Source organism: Sciurus carolinensis, chromosome 16 (assembly GCF_902686445.1).
Source record: "Sciurus carolinensis chromosome 16, mSciCar1.2, whole genome shotgun sequence".
In the NCBI taxonomy this organism is placed as follows: domain Eukaryota; kingdom Metazoa; phylum Chordata; class Mammalia; order Rodentia; family Sciuridae; genus Sciurus; species Sciurus carolinensis.
In genome coordinates, this window is record NC_062228.1 from 34,654,832 (window position 1) to 34,681,299 (window position 26,468).

At 45.5% G+C, this 26,468-nt stretch overlaps 1 long non-coding RNA gene across 2 annotated transcripts in view; it reads left to right on the forward strand.

Annotated features, from left to right (window-relative positions):
- Positions 1 to 6,467: 6,467 nt before the first annotated feature.
- Positions 6,468 to 26,468, forward strand: part of LOC124966871 (uncharacterized) — a 50,215-nt gene continuing 30,214 nt past the window's right edge. For both annotated transcript variants that reach the window (XR_007105424.1, XR_007105425.1), the window contains exon 1: positions 6,468 to 6,584. This is a non-coding gene — a long non-coding RNA (uncharacterized LOC124966871). The remainder of the gene's footprint in view (positions 6,585 to 26,468) is intronic.

Below are 26,468 nucleotides of genomic sequence, written 5' to 3' on the forward strand. Positions count from 1 at the left end.
TTCAATCCCCACTCCTGGGGGAAAACAGACTCATTAGAAGGGTGCTTGGTGCACCATATGCTCAGTGCAAGCCTTCATTTGAATAAACATATATTAACAATAAAAAGAAACAAACATTATTTTAAGATGGAAATATGCTGTTATTGAAAGGGCAAGTAACTGAAAAGCCATCAGTTCAGTCCCTCTGGAGAGCTGCCTTGGGCTTCCATTAGTTGGGCCTCATACTCAGCTCAATCAAGCCCCAAGAGGACACAGCAGTCACATGCTCTGTCCCCAGCCCAGGCCTCATCCCTTGTTTTCAAGCATTAGGGCTTTCTGATACCAAAGAGCTTTTTAAGTAAAGAACAAATATTTGGCAGATAAAAATAAAAAGTGCATGATTCATTCTTCAGCTGTTTTCTGAGTGCCATTTATGTGTCATTTACCTGGCCAAGTACTTCTGCCATCTATAAGGACCCACTGTGTACCGGTCACAGTACACAGGCATTATCTCATGGAAAACTCCCAATCACTCTATGAAATAAGCTATTTCACAGAGGAGGAAACTGAAGGTCAGAGAGATAAGTGACTTGCGCAAATCCCCAAAGCCAGTAAGCAGCAAGGCTACCCTGGTCCAAAAGTGGCTTGACGCTGCTGCCTTTCCTGACTTGCTTGCTCTATTCACGGGTCTGCTGAGTTCTAACTCCTGCTGTGTTAGACATCTGTCATTCCAAGGACTGTGTTCAAAGGAGAGAGGGTCGGCTTTCCCTCTTCTGGACTCACAAACTGCGCGCCTGCGCGCACACACACACACACACACACACACACACACACACACAGTCCTACTTCCCAGCTTCTTCTACAAAGAAACATTATTTAGGGAAAAACTGGGGCATTGAAGAAAGCCTGGCCAGGCAAGCATCTTATGGCAGCCAGCTAGCTTCCGCACAGCCTCGGGCCAAGCACCCACGCACGCCTGCAGGGAAGGAAGGGGCCTCTGCGCTGCCCGCCCTGGGGTCCTGGTGGGAGCCCTGGCCAGTGGTCTTGCTGTGCTCCACTTCTCAGAGCCAAGACAGGGCTGCCGAGGCACTGCACCAAGCAGAGCCCATGTGTCCAGCAGCTTCCTCCAAGGCTCTGTCGACAGACCTTCCCAGCACCAGGCAGCTCTGCCCACCGCAGCCTCTGCCTGCACCTCTAGCACCTCGAAGCCAAGGTTCTTGCTGAATTGCCTCCATCTACTCTGCAGGTCATCAGAGCTCTGCAGCAGAGCCCCGTCATCCCCCACATCCTCCTGCAAGAAGCCCTCTGAACCCCAAGCCCATAGGCAGCACTGCGGGAAGGGGCTGAGTATCCCCGCCCCCACCCCCAATCCAGCATCCCTCCCTCTTCAGGTCTGTGATCAGCACCTGCCTCCTCTTTCTCTTTCATCCACAAGTTCTTTTTCTAAAGCAGGAATGAGACCATTTTCACTTTTGAGTTCCTCATAGCCCAAGAACTGGGCTTGGAGAAAGCGTTTTATAAGTGTTGTGTGAATGGGGACTAAATGACTTCATGGAGGAATGTTCAAAGGAACACACCTGCAAGACTCCTTTAGAGGAATTTGCCTTGAACGGCTGAATGTTTTGGGTTAGGGTAGAAAAAAGTGGAAAATCTGTATCTGAGACTGAGCTATGCCCTGGTGAGTTTGGGTTCTGACCTTTGGATGCATGACAAATAACCTTTCTGAACTGGGGTTTCCTCAGCTATGACAAGCAGACTTCTAGAACAGTCGGGCAGTCCTCATGGGGCTGGAGGGAAGGAAGAGTAGAGGCCATGCAAGAACCTACACTGTGATGAGAAGTCCTTATTTTGCTTTACAGGCAGAGTAAAAGAAATAAGAGAGAGCTAGAAAGCAGATAAAAGGAAGGACAAGGAAACTATAACTTTAATCCGAAAGCCTCAAGCTAAGTTCCAGTGTCTCTTCTTCACAGGCCAGTTCTCTCTCCCAGACCTGTCATTTCCACATTTCTGGAAAATCTATAAATCTTCACTCACAATCTTAAAACTACTAAAAATTCACCCACATGTAAAAATTGGTCTGTCACTGTTAATTAATCCCCCCAACGCATGCACTTTTAGAGCAAAGATAAGAAACCTAAAGCAGAGTGCTTTCCCAACATTATCTGTCCCTAGATAACAGAAGAGACATCATCCTAAGGATCCTGAGTATTGTCATAAAGTATAGTGTGATCCACCAGACTGATATCATTCCCACATACCTTCCCATACCCAACCCTCACCACATTTCCTTTAAAAGAAAACCCCGGGGACCCCCAAAGCATGCCTCATTCTCAAGATAGCCCTCATTCTTCCCTGAATGAGTTTTTGCTTTCCTAAATAAATCTGTGTCTCTAAATGACACAACTTTAAATTCATTTCTGTGACATTTGTCAAGAACCCCATTCATCCTGAGTTGACATTCCCTTCTCCAGGAACTTCTCAGACTTCCTCCAGTGACAGTTTCTCTGTTACTGTAAACCACAGTGACAGATACCAGGGCAGGGGTGGGCCAGAGCACACTTTGTTCAGGTCCTGGGCCCAAGCTATACATAACAGGTCCCCTTTTTCCCCCTGGGCCCCAGGGAAAAGCTGTAATTCAAACTCCAGGGGGCCAAACACTGAAGACAGGAGCTCTGAAGTTCTAAAGTCTCACCTCACCCTATCCTAGAAGTCTGTCCTCTTTCCCACAAGCCTCAACTCCCTTTTGGAAGGTCTGAGGCAGGGGAAGGATTAGAGGCCTTCCAACTCTGGTGACAGGTGCCTCCCGGGGGATCTTTAAGTCTGGACAGTGGCCTGCCAGCCATGTCCAAAGTTCTGAGGTCATTTCCCCTGACACCAGAGGCTTGGCACTTGCCAGAATCCTTGGTGGAGCAGAGTGCCAAGATGCCCCAGATCTGACGTCTCCACCCTGGCGCCAGGGTAAGAGGCCTGGGGGGAGCAACCCTTCTCTAGTTGCACAGAGCTTAGACCCCAATGTAGGACAGGGTCCACTAAGGCCAGGAGAGAGGGAGGGCACTGAGCAGCCCAGGCCTGTGCCCTGAAAGACTGACCTTCGGCTCAAGGGCACCTGACTGGCAAGGGAAAGAGCAAATCACATCTGAGACCTCAGCTCTGAAATGAGATCCCGTCCCTAGCTTGCAGCCCCTTTATTGTTGACACCACCAACCGTTGCTAAGAGACGAAGAGGGCATTGGAGGTGTTGGCAGGAGGGGATCCCCAGGGTGCTATGCAGAGCCTGGTCCCTGGCAGCTGCTTGGGGTTCTGCCCACACACTTGGCCCTCCTCAGGGGCCAGAGGTCTCAACCAGTGGCTTCTCTGAGAAATCACTTGTGTGTATCATGTAGGCTGGCAATCCTCGGTGAGGAGGGGAGGGCTCCTCAGGAGGACAGGGGAGCCAGCCTGCAAGTCACGTGACCTCTTTGAACTTGAGTTTCTTCTCAATAAAATAAGGATAATTAGACAACATCGACTGACCCCCCAGAGTGATTGTTTAGGATTAAAAGAGACAATGGCCGAAGAGTTGAGTTGTAGGGTGGAGTTCCATACCTGATGTTGTCATTATAAATAAAAGGATTAGGGTTAGGGCACCCTGGAAAGCAGAAGACACGCCCAGTTTCCACTTGGTCAAACCAGATTTGCCAAATTATGGGGTAGGTTCTCATCCCATTCTGTTATAAATTTATAAATGTATTTATTACCAAATGATCACAAAAAATTACAGAGTAGGGTATTTCCCATGTTATATAGTTTATTAAATGCAATCAATATAAGCTATATGAATACATTTTTTGCTTTATAAATAGTTTGGAAAATTATTCCCCCTGTTAATAACAACCACATCAAGAAGAGATAATCTCTTTGTTTGTCAGTATTTTCTATCTTTTCTGCAGTGATTGATTGTTTTTAATCAATCAATGAAGTGTTCTGACTTTTTAGTGGGGACTTCTTCAACCCTGACCTTTCTGAGCAGATTGGGAAGTCCTATTTTGTCCTCCAACTGAATGACCTAGGCCCTACTGAGGGGGCCTCTCTCGGGCAGCAAACCCCTGTGTTCCAAGAATCTCCCCAGAAGATCACTGTAGTACAGACAGAACAGGCATCCTGTGCAAGGAAAGGGATTCAGATTCAGAAATCAGCAGGACCTGGGGCTGTGGTCTTAGATGAGTCCCTAGCCTCCATCTCTTTATCTGTATAATGGAATCCTAATTCCGGCTGCCAGGGGTGGTGTGGGAATTCAGTGTGATCTCTCTGTAAGCAATTTGTCAAGTTGTTAGCAGTCTTTCCTCAAAATTTTAAACAAAATACATAAAAGGACTGCTCTCATTACCGGGAGAGCGCTTCCCTAACGCTGTGCAGTGGACCTACAGGAGCCTCCAGGAAACCTGAACTCCCCAGAGCAGAGCTCTGGAATGGCGGATGTGGGAGCAATGAGCTGGGGTCAGGAGGTGGGGTGCCCAGCACCTTCAGTGCTGGAGAACTGGCCTTGGCAGATTATTTTTTCTCTCTGTTCCTGGGGCTGATCTATAAACCATATCTATCTGTGGTTCTCAGTGGGAGGGTTGAAAACTTTTATATGGGAGGAAGAGCAGAGTTTGACTTCCCACTTTTTTTTTTTGTCTTTTTTAAGGCACTGGAGATGGAACCCAGGGTCTTGTGCATGCTAGGTAAATGCTCTACCTCTGAGCTCCATGCTCAGCCCCATTGCCTATGGTTTTTCTGGGCTAGACTTTCAACTGCTTCTCCAAACAGCCTCGCAGATTAAACAGCTGTTAATACTCCTTGCTTAATGTTCCACTGTACATACATTCTATATGCTTACGCATAAATATCAGGCATTTTTGCAGAATTAGCCTGTACTGCACCCTCTGGGATTGCAACTTCTATGTACATCAAGGAAAAGGAGAATGTACTGCCGCCCACCCACAGATACGAAAATCCGAGAAGCTCAAGTCCCTAATATAAAACGATGTAGTATTTGCATAAAACCTATGGACATTCTCTGGTATACTTTAAATCATCCCTAGATTATAATGATACCTAATGCAATATAAATTGCCATGTAAATAGTTGTTGTATTGTTTAAGGAATAATGACCAAAAAAAAAAAAAAAAAAAAAAACTAAACATGCTCAATACAGAAAAAATTTCTTTTTCTTGAATATTTTTGATCCATAGTTGATTGAACCCTCAGTTGCAAAGCCCAGATTCAGAGGGCTGACTATATTCTGTCTGGTTCAGTATTTTACCTAGAGATATCAGAGATATCATTAATAGCAACAAAACCTCACATTAGAACAAAAATTAAATGTGAGGTAATGCGTATGTTAATTAGCTCAATTTAGCCATTTGACATGCATACATTTTTCAAAACATGTTGTGACTGGGGGTGTAGCTTAATGGTAGAACACTTGCCTAGTATGTACAAGGACCTGTGCTCAATTCCTAGCACTAAAAAAATAAATAAATAAAATAACATGTTGTATGTGACAAATTTACATAATTTTTATTTGTCAAATTTTTGAAAAAGAGAAAAACATCACATTACAGAAGAACACATACATTTATAATGATTCCACACAGAAATGCAAGTAACTATTTCATTAATTGTACTAGTACTGCTGGGCCAGAGCACTTACATATTTAAAACATATTTATTTTAAGCTATGTTATTATAGACTGCTTCACTTTTCTTCCTCCTCCCCCTCCCCGCTCCTCTTCTTCTTCCTCTATTCTTGCACCAGGGACTGAACCCAGGGGGGTTAACCACTGGGCTGCATCCCCAACCCTTTTTAGTTTTCATTTTAAAAATAAAATATGGTCTCACTAAGTTGCTTAGGGCCTCGCTAAGTTGCTGAGGCTGGCTTTCAACCCTGGTCTTAGACTGCATGTGGTATCATAAAATCCATTTTTGTTCTTCCTCTCTGTCTCCTGGTGTACGGTTCCTAAAATGCTTGGTTGGACTCATGAAAGTGGTGTCTTGAGGATGAATTAACTGCTGGGCACTATGGCACACGAGTATAATCCCAGCTACTCAGGAGGCTGAGGCAGAGGCAGGACAATCTCAAATTTGAGGCCAGCCTGAGCAACTCAGCAAGACCCTGCCTCAAAATAAAACTCTGGAGTCTGGGGCTATAGCTCAGAGGTAGAGAGCTTGTTCAGCATGGGAACCTTTGGGTTCAATCCCCAGTACAACAGGGGTGGGGTGGTGGGTGGGTTGATCATTGGCAGATACTAGGAAGCTTCAGGATGACAGCTGGTCACTAGGAGGGTTGGGACTTTCAGCCCCATGCCCCAACCTCCAGGGAGCAAAGAGTGACTGGAGGTTGAGCTGATCACCAAAGGCCAATGATGTAATCAATCCTGCTTATGTAATGAAACCTTCATGAATAGTCAACCAGTGCTGGGGTGCAGCTCAGTGGTAGAGCACATGCTTAGCATGCACAAGGCCCTGGGTTCAGTCCCCAGCACATACACTCACACGCACAAAATCCAGCCGAGCAGAGTTGAGAGAGCATCCTGATAGCAGAACACAAAGGAGATTTCTGAAGGGCGGCGGTCCTGAAGAAGGTAGGTGAGCCCTGTGCCCCTTCCCACAGGCCTTGCCCTGTGTGTCTTTCCTTCTGTAACCTTTGTAACATCCTTTTCAATAAGCCAGTAAACACGAATGTTTCCCCAAGATCCCTAAGCCACTCTAGCCAATTAATCAAATGCAAGGAACAGGGGCGGGGGTGTGAGAACCTCCGTTTCTGGGCAGTTGGTCTGAAACACTGATGAAACAAAACCTGGGGGTTTTGATCAGCATTTAAGGGACTAGGATAAGTCTTGGGGACTCCAGGTAGACAGTGTCTGAACAGGATTGGGTTAGGAGACTCTCGGCTGGTAGCCATTGCAGAATTGCTGGCTGGCTTGCTGGTGGGGAGAAGTTCCCCCAGGCCTTTTGAGTCCACAGAATCTTCTGTGGTGACTTGTGGTATGACCGCAGAGGACAAACAACTCTGCTTTTCCAACACAGTACATAATGTGGGTAGGTCAATTCCGTGTACATTTGATTGAGAGAACTTACAAATAATTTGTTATAAAAGGGAGACCTTAACAATCTCACCAAATTGTGGGAGGAGGGCTGGGGATGCAGCATCGTGGTAGAGCGCTTGCCCAGCATGATTTGATCCCAAGCACTGATGAACGTAAGGGAGGAAGGAAAGAATATTGTGGAAGGAAGCTAGGCTCAGTGATGCATGTCTATAATCCCAGCATCTCAGGATGCTGAGGCAGGAGGATCTCTAATTTGAGACCAGTCTGGGCAACTTAGTGAGACTCTGCCTCAAAATAAAAAGGGCTGGGGGCTGGGGATGTAGCTTAGTGGTAATGTGCCCCAGGGTTCAATCTCTAGTACTGAAAAAAAAAAAAATTGTGGAAAGGAGTTAACTACTGGGGAGGGAGGAGTACATGGGACGTGAGTGAGAACCACAGCTGACGTTTCAGACATGAGCTCTCGCCCTGCCTTCCCTGGGCCACTGAGTGGAGGAACCCTTCACCTACATAGACGCTGAGACTCCCAAACCCAAGAGGATTTACCAGCTGAGAAAAAAATCTCTTGCTCATCTGAAACTGATACACCACACGGGGAGCCTCCTGATGATGTTATTAAGACTTGATGGCTTCCGTTGGGACTCATCAACCCAAGGTAGGGTGAGAGGGGAGGAGCCTCGGGCAACCTCTGAAGGACCTCCCTGGGGTTCTGGTTGCCAGGGCAACCTCAGCTGCCTGAGTGTGATCTCACAGGCATTAGGAGCCAGGTTCTCAAAAGTTGGTTTTATAGTCTCAGCAACTTGGGAGGCTGAGGCAGGAGGATTACAAGTTTGAGGCCAGCCTCAGCAACTTAAGGAGACTCCCCATCTCAAAATTTTAAAAAAGGGGGTGCTGGGGAGATAGCTCAGTTGGTAGAGTGCTTGCCTTGTAAGCACAAGGCCCTGGGTCCGATCCCTAGCACCAAAAAAAAAAAAAAAAAAAAAAAAATCAAAGGGGGCTAGTGATATAGTTCAGTGGTAGGGCACCCCTGGGTTTGATCCCCAGTACCACCAAAGAAAAACAAGTTGATCCTCACTCCATGTTCTGAGGGCAAATGAGAAATATGAGACTATGAGGCCAGTGTTTGTATATAAACGTAAGTGTCAAGACTCCTTTCTTTATGTGGCGAAATAATTACCAGTCCTCTTTGATTTCGCTCTTGCTCTCTCTCTCTAAAACTCAAAAGTCTTGTGATGGAAGGAAACGGCATGAAAATGAGTTCTCAAAAAGTGGTACTGGCACCATGGCAACTGTCTGTCCCTGGCACAGTGAGGTCACAGAGAAAGGGTGTGGTCAGCTCTATCTGGGAAAACTTCACAAAGGAGGTGAAAGTTAATCTAAGTCTTGAGCCATGGTGGGGGGGGAGGGGGACGGTGGGAGGTGGGAGGGTGAGGGATGGGGACAGAGACGTGAGGGAAGGCCACGCTGGCCCAGCCATGTTTGGGAAGTTGCCATCTGAGCATTGCACAGGAGAGGACCACCTCAGACCATGAAGTCAGAGCAGGTAACAAGAAGTCTTGGAGAGATGGGGCAAGCTAAAACTCTTCTCTAAAATCAATGTCCTCAGTTTCAGATGTTTAGTGATTGGGTTTTAAATTTCTAACTGAACACAGGATGGTGGGCGAGTCAGGAGGTTACCCACAGGTGGGTATCACCATTACTGAGCAGGTGCAGGGAGCCCCGCTTGGGAAACTCCTTTGTGCTTGGTGTATGTAAATAAGCAGGTCATTCCCAGGCTACAGGGGGCTTCTGAGCCACTGCAGGCTCCTCAAAGTGACAAGAAAAGCTCATTGTGTAGACTCTTCCCCAGAAAATTTCATGAAGATACCAAGCAGCAACTTGCTGAGAAAGATGGCTCCCTGGAATCTATAAGGAGAATAGCCATCTGCCTGCAAACCTGGGGGATTTTAGGTCTTCCCTGATGGAGTGAAATGAGACTTCTTTTTATAACTTGATTTAATTTTATTCTGAGCCCCTGTTTGGCTAGGTGGCAGAAACGTCACTTCAGGCAACACGGGGTGCTTGCCTTTCTCAGGGCTGCCTCTATGTTTTCTGGGAGACTTTTCAGGGCTATGATCAAGGGTCCTTTCGGGGTTCCTTCTCTCCTCACATCCTGCTGTTGGGACGTCTTCTGGGTGTTCCAGGTGTAGGTCCTCTTCCAGTGATGGGGGCGTTTGGCATTTCTCTGCTTCCCCGGTTTTGGAAGCTTCCTGTGGTTCCAGCTCTTTCTTCTTTCCTGGGACTTGTGTCTCCCCAGAGCCTCTTCCAGGAACTGGCACTGGGCTCTCTGGTGGTTGGTTCCACGGTCTGTCTGGAAGGTTTGCCTCCAATCTGAGGCTTCGACATGGGTTCCCTCTGCAAGGTCCATCAATGTCTGCATTCCTCGTATCCACAGAAGCCACCGTGGGCAGAGGTGGCTCTGGCATGGGCTGCACCTGTGTTGGGGAAAGTGGGAAACCGGAATCTGCCTGCAGGTCAGTGACTGGTTCCTCTGGCTCTCACGCCTGTACTCAGATCGAGTTTCCTCAGCCACTCTCTGGCTTCCGTACCCTGGAGTGATGGAAGATAACCAAGGGGAAAGCTGTCTTGCTTGTAATAGAAGCTAAAAATGTAGCAGGTCCATTTTTGACAATAAAGGAAAACATTTCCTCCAACTGCCAGCAAACATCTTATCCTCCAGGTAGCTGTCACCTGCAAAAGCAGTCAGCTTTTTCTGTCATCTTGCAATCCAAGTTCCAGAAACAGGAGCTGCCTGTCTTGGGGTTTTAAGTATTTGTGGTTGGTTAAGAGAATGGGGTCTGATTTTTGGCACTCACCTCCTGATGGTTTTGGAAAGATGATTTATGTGCACTGAGCCTCAGTTTCCTCATCTGTGGTGTGGGGGGGAAGAGGAATACTGTGTCAAAGAATTTCTGTGAGAACTGGGTCAGGGGATCCACGCAATCTTAGACTCTTGCCCTCTGACGTCAGCCCTCAGCAGAGGTTGACTTGAATTATGAGGTGGCTGAAATGTTACTTCTTGGGAATTTACAAAAAAATCGGCATTGATGGAGTCAAGATTTTAAACTAAAGAAAAAAACCGTGGGAGGAAGGGAGAAATCCTGGAAGGGAAATGCTAGGGATTTCAGGTCACAGGAACAAAGCAAAATGATAGCATTTCAACTATAAATAGCACAGCCGGCAAGTCCTCTGTCATCCTGCAAAACAATGCTCTTCTTCCTTCATGTCGCAGGAAGGATAAATTGAGGTCCCACCCCCTCCCCTAACACACAGGCAGGAAGTAACTTGAGACCCATGTCCACCCACAGGGGGATCTGGGAGTGCCCTGGTGGGTGCTGGCCCCACCGCTCTTGTCAATCATATTTGTCTGTGAACTATAGACTTCCTTTGGCCACCCAGAGACCGTGAGGCCCTGCCATGAGTTTCCAGGTGAAGAAGCCCCACCAGGGCAGGATGGTCCAGTGTGGACTTCCCAGATGGGGTTTTTGGACCCCTGCCAGCTGCTAGGCTCCAGGAAACTCTGACGAGAGAAATATCTCTTAGGATTCCACAGCTGGACGTATTCTCAGGAGCCCAGCAGCTCCTGCCTCTGCCTCCAGATAGTCCAGCTTATTAGTCCAGTCGTCATCATCATCATCTCTAAAGTTTCTTGGGAGCATTTATTACACAACTGGCACTTGGCTAAGTGCTGGTACCTCCTCATGCCAGCACACAAGGCCCTTCGGATTTCCCACAAAGCTCTGCCACAAAGCCCCCTCCTCCAGGATCCCTCTGTTGCTTGCTGAAGCTGGCAGAGCTCAGGCCTCAAATACCTGTTGGGCACTGTCCGTGTGCCAGACCCTGTTCTGAGCCAGACACATGGTCACTGCCATTAAACAACCAACTACAAATGCGATGGAGGTAAGCAAAGGGGACGCGGACAGTCAGCCACTGGGGAGGAGCCACCAAGGAGGTCAACCTCTTCCATGGCCCTCTGGACCAGAGCTCACCGATCAGCTGCTCCCTTTCCCTGGTTATTTTCTTGGCCATTTTTTACATAGACATGTGTGCCCCTGGCTCTCTCTGGTGGATGGGTGGATGGTGACAGAGTTGGTGAGAACTCTAGGGTCCCTGAGGACAGGGACACACCTCACACCTATATCTCAGTGCCGTGCCCAGTGTAGTAGACGTTCAGGAATAAATGTGGAATGAACTACTACAGAAGGGAACAAGGGAACAGATGAAGCCTTCATTGCCTCTGGAAAGGCCGAGTTGTAGGGGAACTTGAGCTGTTTCCCTTTCTCCCCTGTCCCATGCTTCACCCAGTGCTTGGCTCAAAGGAAGAACTCAGTAATATTTGTTGAATCGGTAAATGGATGCAGCCAGGCATGGTGGTGCATGCCTGTAATCCCAGCGGCTCGGGAGGCTGAGGCAGGAGGATGGTGAGTTCAAAGCCAAGCTCAGCAACAGCGAGGTGATAAGCAACTCAGTGAGACCCTGTCTCTAAATAAAATACAAAATAGGGCTGGGGATGTGGCTCAGTGGGCAAGTGCCCCTGGGTTCAATTCCCAGTACCCACCCCCCAAAAAAAAACCCAAAAAAATAAAAATAAAAAAATGAATGGATACATTTGTAAATTAGTATAGCCCTGGTATCTTTCATAGAAGTTAGTGTAGTATATAGTGTGCAGTCTATACATGTTTTGTGAATAAATTAAAGGGTGAAATTATTAACAACTTGCATTCCACTTAGAAAATGACCAAAATTTTACTCTACTATCTTCCATTTATATTTGCCAGTGACAGATTTTCCACAACCATACAATTGTTTATTCCCTTTTCTTGAATTTATTTTTCTTTTTTATAATGGGGATTGAACCAAGAGGTGCTTAACCACTGAACCATAATCCCAGTCCTTTTTATTTTTTATTTAGAGACAGGGTTTCTCTGAGTTGCTTAGGGATTTACTACACTGCCGATGCTGGCTTTGAACTTGCAATTCTCCTGCCTCAGCCACCCTAGTCCCTGGAATTAGTGTCATCACGCCTGGTTCTTTTTCTTGAATTTCTTAACAGATTTTTAAAAAAACAATCCACTGGGGAAAAGTTGGTCAGAGTCTAAATCTAAAAATTTTATGTGGGTTGGGGAGATAGCTCTGTCGGTAGAGTGCTTGCCTTGTAAGCATAAGACCCTGGGTTCGATCCCCAGCACCCAAAAAAAAAAAAAATTTTTTTTATGTGAACATTCAAATATACCATGGAGCCTGCCCATTGCCTTCGGAGGCTGGGGCTGCTTGGAGCAAGAGGCTGGGCTGCCAGGGAGGAGCAGGCTGCTGGGAAAGTACAGCTCCTCCACTGTACTCTCTCTGGGGATTCACTCTTTTCTCATTTCCACATCATTATCCAGTGTCCATATGATTTCACAAGATACAAAGCAAATATTAGTACAGGTATTTCTTTGCAAAAAGAAGCTGTTTAATCTGATGAAATAGGTCCACAGTGATGGAGGATGTTTGGACAAGCCAGCTCGTACAAAGTCAACATTGACAAGACTCTTGGAACGGATTCCTTTGCACGCTTTATTTTAGCATCCCACCTCTGCTCGGCTTCATTCTCCATCAAAGACAGAGACAGAGAGGGAGCCATACTTCAGAAACTTGGAGGCAGAAGACCCATGGCTGAAAGAAGCGGCTCCTGGCTGAGTAACCCTTGCAGACTTTCCCATGGTCCTCTGGCCCTCTGAGGTAGTGACTCAGAATTCCCATCCATCATCAAGCATGCTTTCTGCTCTCCACCTTGAAGGACAGGCAGGGGAAGATCCTTCTCAGTCTTCTCAGCAACTTCTTCCTTCTTCCTCTTTTGCCAGGGATATTTGCCTTAAAAACAAACAAACAAACAAACAACAACAACAAAAAAACCCTGAAGATCAGGAAAGGTATTGACACACAGAGGCTGGGAGTCTTTGCTGTCTCCTCCACCTGCCTGCAAGGGAAGGCCTCCCATGCTTCTGCCCGTCCCTCTCCCCCAGTGTTTACATCTGTCACAAGCATCAAGCCTGAGGTCATGTGGCAAGAAACACACTCTGGAATAAACTCTGGCTCCAACTCACCTCCACACCCTCACCACAAGGTAGAGCTGCCCAAGCTGGTCCAACTCCTAGGCTCCAACTCTATGAAGACTCGGAATGGGCCCCGCCCCCACCCGTCCCCCTCCAGCTCTGCCACCACCATCACCAATTCTCTTCTACCTGGCACTATTTTTTAAAGATCAGCCTTAAAAGGTATAATGTATGTAAATTCACCCACTTTAAGTGTTTAGCCTGGTAAGTTTCTTTTTAAATATTTTGTTTTAGTTATAGGCGGACACAATACCTTTATTTTATTTTTATGTGGTGCTGAGGATCGAATCCAGGGCCTCACGCATGCTAGGCGAACACTCTACCACTGAACCACAACCCCAGCCCCTGGTAAGTTTTGTAAATGTTCATCACAACTGTTATTATGAATTATAGAACATTTTCATCCACCCAAAAGTTCCCTCCATTCGGGTCTCCTTAGGCTGAGGCAGGAGGATCACAAGTCCAAAGCCAGCCTCAGCAAAAGTGAGGCACTTAGCAACTCAGTGAGACTCTGTCTTTAAATAAAATACAAAATAAGGCTGGGGATGTGGCTCAGTGGTCGAGTGCCCCTGAGTTCAATCCCCGGTACCACTCCCCCCAGAAAAAGTTCCCTCCTGCCCCTTGGCTCTCTCCTCCCTATTCCTGACCCCTGGCAATGCTGATCTTTCTGTCCCTATAACTCTGCCTTTTCAAAATTTTATCTAAGAGGAAAGATATAGAACTTAATTTTTAATGACAGTTTCTTAGAATAAGGCTTTTGAGGTCCATCTAAATTCTTGCATGTATTAATAGTTCATTTCTTTTTATTGCTGACTATGAATTTACCTCAATTTGCTTATCCCATTACCAGTTGAAGGACATTTGGGTTGGTTCTTGCTTGGAGCTACTGCTATAAACATTTGCAAACAACTGGTAATATCTTTTTATTTAATATTCTTTAAATTACACTGAATTTTTAGAAATAGAATTCTTGGAGTGAAACTTAATGTCACTGCCATAAATGGAAACTCTTTGTAGCTTGCCCATAAAGCAACCAGGTGAAAATAGGAAAAAAAGGATAATTTTTTTAAAGTGACGTCATTTCTGCCTGCTCACATCACCTGCTACCTTAGATTTCCTAGAAGTAAAGTCAGGATGGGTTGTTCTTGTGCATGTGATGTATGGAGGAGAGTTCCTGCAAAGGAAGCAGGGAAACAGGCCAAGCAAGGGAGCTGGGAAGCTGAAGTGGGTGAGCCTCAGCCTGGTTCTTTGGGGAGCATTGGGATATGAATGGTGCTTGGAGTTGGACAGCCGAGCAATGGGCTGGGTTTTTGTCTCCTGCGCCCATCAGTTATTGCCTGAAGACTGCCCCTGTGGGATAGTATAACCTCCCACTATTTCTACGTAAGGAAATTTCCAAGAGCCGCTATGAACTGTTAACAGACAAAACTCAGAGCAACTGGGAGGTGGGTGTATCAATAGGGTAAAGGGGATGATGGTGGGCTCAACATCATTTATGACCCCAGCTAAAGACTTAGACCTAAGGTCTGCTATCTCTTGAAGTTAAAAAAGGCAGAGAGAGAGAGAGAGAGATTGGAAAGTGTTCGAGCAATGTTAAAGAGCTGTTAATGCAGTCTGAGTGTATTTTGTGTTGCTACAGTAAAATACCCAAGACTGGATACTTTATAAAGAAAAGAGATTTTATTTAACTCATTTTTGGAGGCTGAAAGTCCAAGATCAGGTGGTTCCATCTGTTTGGCCTCCAGTGAGGGTCCCCTTGGGTATGTCACAACATAGCAGAGAAGTTTGAAAGGGAAACAGCCATGAGCCAAAGGTGCCAAGCTCTCTTGAGAACTCACTCACTCCATGAGTATAAAACCTTCTGAAGATAGAACCTTCAAGACCTAATTACCTTGCACTAAGCCCCACCTTTTAAAGGTTCCACCACTTCCCAACATTGCCCACAGGGGACCAAGCTTCTAGCACATGAACCTTTGGGGGACACACTCAAGTTATCAGACGGCTAAACAGAAACTGAGGAGGGACAGCTTTGTCCCTCACAGATAAACTCTTGCTTAATGTCCTGTCTGGTCTGTTTGCACTTTGCCCAGCTCAGGTACCTCGGTCGTGGGTCCAGTGCTATGGGACACACTGCTGTCAGGTTTGAAGTGGGGCCCAGCCTCCAGGCTGCCTGCTCGGCGCCCCTGTGCTCTGTAGGACTTAGTTCCCAGCCATTTCATCCAGCAACCCTTTTTCTGACTCCCAGGCCTACCTACTCCCTACGTTTCCATTGCTCAGCTCTCTATTGCAAGAAACTGCATTCCCCAGGCTCCCTTGCCAAGCACTCCAGAGAGCTCCGCCTGATGGGAGAAACCAGATAAGGGAGCATGGAGGGAACTCCTCCCCTGACTGTCTTCAGGGCTCCTTCCACAGTGACTGCATTTCCCTAGGATTCCCACTTGCACAGGGCAGCCTGACGTGGCTCCAAGCCCTGCAGGACCACTCTTACCCCATAGAACCGGCCCCCACAGTGAAGTCAGAAATGGGGGCCCATGCTAAGGATGCACCGAGGAGGGCCCTGGCTGGGTTCTCTCCTATGCCATTCAACACCGGCAGCCACCTCTGGATAAGAGGCTTCCTGCTGTCCCCAAGAGGTGTTCTTCTCTACCTGGCTCTAGCTTTTCATCTCTCCGTATCTGTACAATCAATTCCTTGTCTTAAACTCCCTCTGTTGCAAGGCCCCTGTAGTTTCTTCACCCCAACTCACAGAGCAGAAGCAGCAATGAGCTGACCCTGTGTGGGCAAGTCACATGAGAGGTTCTCCAACAATCAGTTGCTAAGTCACTTGACTATAAAATCAAGAGCTCAGCTTTACCTGCTTGAAATCTAGATAAAACGTAGAAGGAGGAAGAAGAGGAATCAACTTACTCAGATTCCTCTAGAGGTCCAGTTATGTGTTAACAGGTCCCGCCTTGACCTTGACCTTGACCTTTTCCTTCTCCCTCCTCTCAAAGTAGTGCCTCCTCCTCCCCTTGCCCTTCCTGACTTGATTAGTTAGTGGGACAAAAGCCTTAAACTGGCTTTCAAAAGAAAAAAAAAAAAGATTTTTAAGCTGGACGTGGTGGCCACACCTGTAATCCCAGCTACTGGGGAGGCTGAGGCAGGAGGATCACAATTTCTAGGCCAGCCTGAGAAACCTGTGAGAGCCCCCGTGCCAAACTAGAAAACCAAAAGGGGTTGGAGATGTGGCTCTGTAGAGCGCTTGCCTATCTGTTCAGCGGGGCCTCTCATTAACAGCCAGATGTAGAGAACTGGAGAGAGACCACAGTGGGACTTAATTTAGAGCCATTTAAATACGTGGTCTTTTGAGACCTAATTCCCTCATGTTATTTCTGAGTGTGCCACTGAGGATTTGGAGACTGATACACAACTCCTGTGCAGCTGGGTATCGTCCTCCAGGTGAGAGAGGGAGGGAGGGACACAGTCAGTTAGGACTTTGTCATCGGTTTGTCCTTGGACATGGACCATGTTTAGAGAGAAAGCCAAAAACAAGTTCCAGAAAGGCAGCCCCAGGAATAAGTGGCCTGGTGCTTGGGGCAGCCACAGGGGCCTGGGACACCACTCTTTTCTGGGTTTTCTGAGATTTTTCATCAGTTTCCTGGGACTGACCCCAGGCCAGATGCACACAAGGGCTTCCCAGAAAGCAGGACCTGCTCCCTCAGCCTGTGCCCATTTGTGATATATGTTTAGAAAGAGAATACCCACAAAACTTTGCAGATCTGTTACTGTATGTGGATTTTTCTTAGGCAGAGACAATTGTACCTCATCCTTCCTGGGTCCTAGTTTTCTGAAGGGCCTGACTGGTCACAGATAAGTGATATCAGGGTCCCTCCTGGTAGGGGGAAACTGTAAAATTACTCCCAGCAGGACAAAATGGGCCTAGGAGTAGGTTTTGGCAATAGAGAGAGAGAAACAAGTAACCAAGTAGGTTTATTCCTCATTCTATTTTCGTGAGCTTTTATTGAGTGTTTACTATGTCAGGCTCTGGGCTGGCACTTCCCATGCATTAGTTAAATTGATCATTACAGCAGCCCCGGGAGTCTTTTATAGATAAGAAACACCAAGGCTCAGAGAGGTAAAGTCACATGCCAAGATCACTCAGCTGTTTGTGGCTCATGATGCAGGAACAATGTTTAAACTCCTCAAGCCGTGAGGCAAAATCTGGTGGAGCAAGAATCAGCTGCTGGAGAGGCAGAGGAGAAGGGCTGAGCTCAGGAATGAGAGAAATGTGTTAGGCCGAAACAGGGAAGTGGGGGCAGAAGGAGCCAGCTGTGGAGGCGGGGGGCTGATAAGACAGATTTTCAGCATGTTTGGAAGCACGTGCTTGTGCCCGTCACTCTGAAACTTTCCCAAGAAGTACTTACTTATTTCTCAGACCTGATGGAGCAACTACTATGTACTGGGGCTTTCCCAAGCCTGTGGGGGACACAGCAATGAGACAGGATCTTGGCCTTCGAGACACCCACAGGGTGAAAGGGACAAGGACATTTATCCAAACAGAAATGACCAAGGCCCACCTAAGGAGAATGGTGAATTGGAAGAGTTCTCCCAGGGCAAGCTAGCTTGGGCTAAGGAAGTAGCCTGCATGCAAAGGCACGGAGGAGAAGAACAGGGAACAGCCAGGACAGTGAGGAGTGGGATGTGACTACAGCATGAGCTGCTCAGAACTGGGGTAGGGGAAGATGAGCCTGCAAAGGTTATTTTGGCTAGATTATGAAAGGTCTTAACACAGAGGAGATACTTTCCACACAAGAGGAGATACTTTCCACACAAGAGATTTGTGTAGCGTTACGATTTTTTTTTTTTTTTTTTTTTTTTTGGTGCTGGGGATTGAACCCAGGGCCTTGCGCTTGCGAGGCAAGCCCTCTACCAACTGAGCTATCTCCCCAGCCCACAAATTTGTTATTAATGAGAACCTCCTGTATACTCAGCTTGTACATCATTGTCTCTGACCTTAGAACTCTGCTCGAGGGAAGGGCACAGGATCCCCACTTGACACATGTGGAAACCCAGGGTTACAGCAGTTCTTGCTCTGAGCTTCCTTCCTCCATTACCATCAACAACAGATTTTCCTAGAGGGCCTCTCTCTTCCCTTGAGAACTTCTGTTCTACCTGCAAGGTGGCTGAACATACAAGTGCCATTTCCCCAAGAGAAATGCTGCTCAGAGAAACCTTGTGAAGGGAGCAGGGGATTTTGTAGATCACAGTAGGAACCAGCATGTGGCTCTCAGGCAGCACGAATGTGGAAGCAGGTGGGTGGAGGGAGCGAGGAGGCCCCCGGAAAAAGAGGTCAGCTGGGACGGCCAAGTGGGCCACACGGCCGGGCAGTTCTGATCTGGGGACATGCCCAGGTTTGCCCGCCGGACCCACTGGTCTAACTGGTGACACGTGGATCCCCCAAGAGGCCCCGCTGGCGTCCTGTGTGGTCCTCACCTCTCCAGGGAAGTAGAGGCGACTCATCACAACTACCTCCCATGTGGGAGCTGGAGGTGGAAAATGGGTCCCCTATGGGAATCACAGAGGGCCAAGGGTGGCACAGGGTCAAGGGAACTAGGACGCCACATGTCACTCTGCCAAACTACAGCCTGAGTGCCCACGGCATTAAAATTAATATCAGAGCCAAAAAGAATGAAAAATTGGGCTGCATAGATTCAGGACCCAGAGCACGTTCCCTGCAGGCTGGGTGTAGGGATTCAGTAAATACCGTAACCTTTTTACTCATCAGTGACCCATTCCAGCCAATGAGATTGGCAGCTTCAGGAGGGCTAAGACAATATCTTTGCCATCTTTCTTTTCGGTACAGGGGATTGAACCCAGGGGCGCTGAGTCACATCTTTATAGTCCCCCTTAACATTTGGCCTCTGGCTTTGAAGTTCCACAGAACTGGGTTCCTACCCCCAACTGGGCTACTTTCTCTTCTGTGAATTGACAAATCACCCAGAAGAACTGTGCAGACCCAGGCCAGAGTGGAGGACTCTTGACGCTGTCCTTATAAAGCGGCTCCCCCACCCCCAGCACCCCACGGAGGCAGCTCCTGGGTTAAGGTGACTTTGATCTGTGAATGGGTGAGGAAGTAGACCTTGGGTAAGACTTCTCTCCTCTGGGTTTCCAGTTTGTTCATCTGTAAACAGAGGTACTGAACGACTTCTTTTTATTTCTACTTAGAACATCTCAGTGCCCAGTGCTTCCTGTAAAAGGACTCTCCTGACCACTGGCTTCCAAGACACTCCCCTGCCCTGTGACCCATGGACGTTAGAGGAACACAGCAATCCCACATTCTTAGACTCTAAGATGTAGAGCAAAATCTCATGGGTCCTTCCACGGGTGGGCCTCGGGTGACGTGGGAGCCTCAAGTTGAATGCAAAATGTCGTGGGTACATTTGTGGGGGAGAAGGCTCATATTAGTTGCCATTTTTAACCCACAAAATCAGCTCACTGTCCCTAAGAGTCATTTTGGTTTTATTTTGTTTTTTCAGTACTGGAGATTATTGAACCCAGGAGCACTTAACCACTGAGCCACATCCCCTTTTTTTCCTTAAATTTAGAGACAGGGTCTCAGGGTCTCACTAAGTTGTTTAAGGACCTTGATGAGTTGCTGAGGCTGGTTTTGAATTTACGATCCTTCTGCCTCAGCCTCCTGAGATGCTGAAATTACAGGTGTGCACCTCCATGCCCAGCCTAAAGGGTCATGCTTATCTTAAGATGTAATACATAAAAAAAGATGTAATATATATATACTATTTTTTATAAATAAAGACGTTCACTGTATGATTTTTAAGGGAAAAAAAAATCCTGATTTCCAAACAATATGTTCAACATGATCCCTGAAAGGAAATAAATCCGTGTTAACCATCTAAGTAGTAGATTATAGGTAATTTTTAAAAATTTTTGACTAACTCAATATTTCTTCTTTAAATTAAAAAAAAAATCACTTTAAAACGTTTTGTCTCCTTCATAGGAAACAGCAATCATTCTTAACTCCTCCTGGTTTCCTCTGGACTTAGTTTAGTCCCTTTTAATTTCCCCAATGATAATCTCTCATTCATGTGTTGTTCCTTTAGATATTTGAAATGGTGGCTTTGTTCTTAGATACAATAATATTTGCTGCATCCAGGTCTTCCTTCTTTTTCATGCTGAGTGTCTTATGTTGTTTATTCAGTTCTGGGAGGGGGTACTTTCTAGATTGTCTCGTCGATGCCAGTAAAGTCATCTTTCTTATTTTTCTCACCCTGGGACAACTTATCCCGAAGGGTCCTTGAGCATTTGCGTTGAGACTCCAGGGCTCTGCACAGTACAGATGTTTGTGGAGTGGAATAAATGAACAGTCGTGAGTTGACAGTATCTTCCAGCTGTGTCTTTTGTCCGAGAAATAAAACAGATTAGATTTACAATGATCTCTCAATTCCGTGGCAAACCCCAGTAATATTTGGATGACAGCATCCTGTCATTTTGTTGAATCTTAGGGCAGTTCCCAAGCTCCTGTATATTTCCATGTTTTTAAGATTCATATTATTAAAATAATAGACATACCCGGTGATAAATAGTTCGAGATTACTGACGCCAACAGTCTTCCATCCCACCTCTGCCCACCCCTCACCTCCTCTCCACACGGTCTCTCCCTGGGAGCTAATTCTAGCATCAGTTTTACTTCATCCACTCTAATGTAAATATTCCAAACTTGATTCTTTTCTCTCAACCTGACATCCTCTCTTAACGGCTCACTGTGTAAAACAGAAGCCTTGACCATTTTCTCCACCTCACACTTCATCTTTAGTCAGCTACATTTAAAAAAAAAAAGAAAAGGAAAAACACTACGATAAGCACTTTGCACAGTACAACTTTTTCTTAGAGCACATGTTGTTTGATGAATTTTCATGCATGGAATACACCATGTACCCAGCACCTAGATCAAGAACTAAAATATTCTTAACCTCCTAAAAACACACCTTATGGCTCGAGGAGAGTCTCAATGGTCTTCAAACAAAACTGGTTCTATTTTTATTTATTTATTTATTTATTTTTGTACCAGGGATTGAACCCAGAGGTGCTTAACCACTGAGTCACATCCCCCGTCCTTTTTGTATTTTATTAAGAGACAGGATCTCACTAAGTTGCTAAATCGCTGAGGCTGGCTTTGAACTCTCGATCCTCAGCCTCCCAAGACACTGTAATTAGAGGTGTGCACCACCGTGCCTGGCCAAGAAGTCCAGTCTTATGTGGGGCTCACATGTGCCCATCCTAAGCACTGGTACATGATTGAGTCTGTTTCTATTGCCAGATACTCTGTCTCCAGGGTCCCTTTTCCTTGTAGCTGTGACTTGTCACCCAGTTGTGGTCCAAGAAAACCCTGCTAGTGAGCTTCTGCAAAGCCTGGCTTCCTTGGGACATAGGATAGACCTGGCTGGTACCAGCTCTTCCCTGGTCTTCCTGCCCTGAACATAGATGTGATCCCTGGACCTGTGGACTCATCTTGCCATCAAGATGACAAAAAGGGAAAATGCTAAGACAGTAAAGAGGAAAGAGGAAAGAGTTTCGTTCCTCCAAGACTTCCCCAAACCATCGCATCAGCACTGAACTACCAGCCTACAAGATCCTTATGTGGAAAAATGAAACAAACCGCTGCTAATTGACCGTTTTTAAAGGCATTACTGAAAACATTCCTAAGTGACACAGTGTTTCAGAGAAAAGACTTGCTTATTCAACATCCGCCTGCGCGCCGGCTTTCTTCCTGCTCACCCTGAGGCAAAGACTGCCAGCGTGTGCGTGGCTCACTGTCGTGAGCAGAATCATGTTGCGTCCAAATCCATATGTTGAAGTCCTAACCCCGTGTGACTGTATTTGGAGGTAGGGCCTTTCAGGAGGCAATAAAGTTAAATGAGGAGACAAGGGCAGGCCCTGGTCCAGTAGGACTGGTGTCCTTAGGAGAAGAAGAGACACCAGGACAGCATGTGTGGAGTAAAGGTCACATGAAGCCACTGTGAGGATCGCAGGTTTGAGGCCAGCCTCAGTAACTTACTGAGAACCCTGTCTCAAAATTAAAAATAGAAGGGACGGGGATGTGACTTAGTGGTTAAGTGCCCCTGGGTTCAATTCCTGGTTCCAATATAAATAAATAAATAATAAAATAAAATTAGAGTTCTTAGGAAGGAATATGGGAGAGAAGGGTTTTGAGGTAGATGACTGTGTTCCGCAGACAACCAAGTCTATACTGGGGCACCCAGAATCCTCCTGAAAAATTCATACACCTACCAAGCAGAGTCAGACTCCCCTCTCTGCACCCAAAGCCCCTGCAGAGGCCTTGATGTTGGCCCGGATTACCAGGCTAGGAAGCTGCTTTGTCTACAGTCTTGCATATCCCGCAAGGGCAAGGGCAAGGAACATGAAGGCCGGGGGCCACATTCTCACTCGCTCCAGATCCCTTTTTCTCACACACTCTGAGGAGGAAAGAACAGTCTTTTCATGTTCTCCCCTGTGTGAATGGGATTACCCCATTTCCACTAAACCTTCCCCTCCCACTTGGACTCGAGTTTCATAGCTTCTCTGGTTGCAGACAGGGTCTCTGGAGTGAGAGAAACCCACTCCCCAATATGAGAACATAACTACCTTTTCAAAATATCATACTGGAATAAAATTAACCGAGATATACTTGAGAGGAAGAGATCTTTACTGTGAAGATACAGAAATCTCACATGGACCCACAGACAGAGTGAACCAGAAATGACAGGAGAGAGCCGATCCCCCTCATGATCCCTTACAGTAACTAGCACATTTCCCAGCTTCAAATATGGATTCTCAGGACAGAACCCAAACTGTCCACTCTGATGGAGACCCACATAACTGATGAAAGAGGAAATACCTTGTTAAGTATGTAAATTTATGATTACACAAATGGTATGCCTTTACGCTGTGTACAAACAGAGAAACAACATGTATCCCATTTGTTTACAATAAAAAAAAAAGACAAAAAGTATGGGAACTCTCTAACAAAAGTGTTTTAGTCAATATTCAGCAAAAATATGGAGCTTTCCAAATGTTTTCACGTAGTATGACAGTCAGTCAGTTGATCTGCCGCTTCTCCCACAGTTAATTCTTTTGTTGGACATTGATACAACCCACCTCTCTTGCACAAGACTTATGAGGTGGCGATGGATTATTAAGATATGACACAAGAAGAAGCAAGAAAACAGAGATAATTGTGCTTCATCAGAATGAAAAACTTTTGTGCATCAAAGAACATTATCAGGAAACTGAGATGTTACAGGTAGAGAGTTTGCTTAGAATGTATAGGGTCCTGGTTTTGATCCCCAGCATCACAAAAGGAAAAAAAAAAAAAAAGAGGAGAAGGAAGAAAGGACGAGGAAGAAAGAAAGGAAGGAAGAAATACTGAAAAGACAACTTGAAAATGGAAGAAATATTTGGAAATCAAATCTCCAATAAGTGTTTGATCCCCAGAATATGTAAAGAATTCCCATCAGGCAACAAAAAGACAAACCAATTTAAAAATGGGCAAAGGACTTGAATGTACATTTATCCCAAGTTATAGAAATGGCCAATGAGCACACTGGTGCTCAAAAACTTAGTCTTTAGAAAAATGCAAATCAAAACTACAATGAGGAGCTGGGGTTGTGGCTTACTAGTAGTGTGCTCGCCTAGCATGCATGAGGCCCTGGGTTCCATCCGCAGCACCACATAAAAATAAAAAATAAAAAAAATTAAGGTATTGTGTCCACCTACAACTAAAAAAAAAAAAAAACTATAATGAGATTTCACTTCATACCTTCTAGATGGCCATAATTTGGGGGAGGGGGTTATTAAAAAAAAAAAAAAAGTGCTAATGAGGATATGGTGAAATTGAAAGCCTTGTGCATTGCTGATGGGAATGTAAAAGAGTACAGTCACTTTGGAAAAGTTTGTTTTCCTGAAAACGTTATATACAGAAATTCACTCCTAGATATATACTCAAAAGAACTTAAAAAATAAAAACAAAAAGAGGGTCTCAAACAAACACTAGTGTGCTTATGTCATTGAGCACAATTCACACTAGCCAGAAAGTGGAAAGAACCAGTGTCAACAGCCAATAAACAAAATGTGATATAGACAGACAATGGAATATTATTCAACGATAAAAAGGAAATTCTGATTCACACTATAACACGGCTGAGCCTTGGAAACACGATGCTAAGCAAAATAAGCCAGACACAAAAGGACAAATATTGTATGATTTCACTTCTGTAAAATATCTAGAATAGACAAATTCGCAGAGACAGAGGGTAGATTGAAATTACTGGGGTAGGCGGAGGGGAGGGAGAATGGAGGTTGATTCTTTTTATGTTTTTTTTTTCCCAGGGGTTCAGAATTTCTGTTCATGGTACTAGAAAAGTTTTGGAAGTAGGCAGCAGTGATGGTTGTGGGATATTATGAAAATAATTCATGCCACTAAATCGTGCACTTATAAGTTGTTATAATGGCATATCTTATGCTGTATATGTTTTACCAAAAATTTTCGACAGTCATGAGGAGGTGGGAGGAGAATTCTCTGGACTATGGTGCATGACTCCCTAAGCATGGGAGCCAGGCCTGCTGAAATTGCCACATCATTAGTTCTGTCTTCTTGGTCTGTGAGAAAAAACAAGCATCTAAGCAGAAGGGGAAAAGGATGCAAGATATCGTGGCTGGGGAGTCATCTAGCTCAGTGGTAGAGTGCCTGCCCAGCAGGTGTGAGGCGCTGGGCTCAGTAATCAGCACAGAAAAGCAAACAAAAAAAAAAAAAAAAAAAAAAAGAGGGGATTAGGGAAATATACTGTAATTATCATGAAATGTAATTAGCATGATTGAAAGGTAAGAGGAGATGATGCGTGGCGACGTTCCCCTTTAAGACATGTTAATACTGTTGGACGTTTATCTCTGGTTAAAAATAAACTGCATGCATGCATTTAGCAGGGTCTCTCTCTCTCTGTGAGTACCCATATCTAAGGATGTGGGGTTATCTGGGTGGTCAAGTGCCTGGACGGAAAGGAATTCACCACATTACAACTGCAGTGAATAGACTCGGATCTATTTCTGTTGCATGTCTAAACTAACACCCCCCCACTCTGACCTTATTAGATAATTATGCTCCATCCAGCAGCTCCAACCCAGTTCATAGCACTTTCATTCACAAGAACCAAAAAGTGAAAATGACCAAATATCCATCAACTAATGAATGGATAAATAAAATATGGCATGGCTGTATAATGAAATACTATTCCTCCACAAAAAGAAACAAAGTCTTGCTACATGCTGCAACATTTAGGAACTTCAAAAATATCCGTGAATTGAAAGAGGCCAAGGCATAAAAAACCACTTACTGTATGACTCCACTTATGTGAAATGTCCAGAATAGGCAAATTGATACAGGCAGAAAGTAGGTTAGTGGTTGCCTAGGACTGAGGAAGGGAGGAAATGAAGAGCGACTTCTAATGGGTATGGAGTTTCTTTTTGGTATGATGAAAATAGATTGCCGTGGCCATCTTGCTATTCTATGAATGTGCTCAAAAAACATTGAACCGTATATTTTAAGTGAGTGGATTGCACGGCATGTGAATTATATCTCAATAAAGCAGCTACCACGCACATGAAGTAAACTGAAGAGGTCTCTGTGCCCCCTAGATGTGAAGACTGATAGAAAGTGAGGCCTGAGGGTATTTCTGAGTCTTTTTTGCTACATGTATAATTCCTATGGGTTTTGCAGTGTTCTGGTTTTTTAAGAAGTGGTTATTGGAATAGCATTCCTAAGATGAAAACACATGCATTGAATTAAATTAAACAAAACACAAAGATCTAAATTACAAAAACCTGCAAGTATTTTACAACCAATGATGAGTGGTTTCGATTGCATTTGACAGATAATTTATTTAGGGAGATGCAGAGAGAAAATTACCCTTCTTGAGTTACACTCATGTAATCTTTTAAAACAGCTTTATTGAGATGTAATTCACATAGCATACATTTCACCCATTTAGAGTATACAATTCAATAGTTGTTAGCATATTCACAGTTGTGCAACCATCACCACAAACAGTTTTAGAACATTTTATTCACTCCCCCCAAAAAGCCCAGACCCTTTAACTCTCACCCCTCATTCCCCCTTCCAAACCCCCAGCCCAGTGCAACCACTAATCTTTCTGTTTGTTACAGATTTGCCTACTCTAGACATTCACATAAATGGAATCATATCACATGTGGTCTTTTATGACTAGTTTCTTTCCTT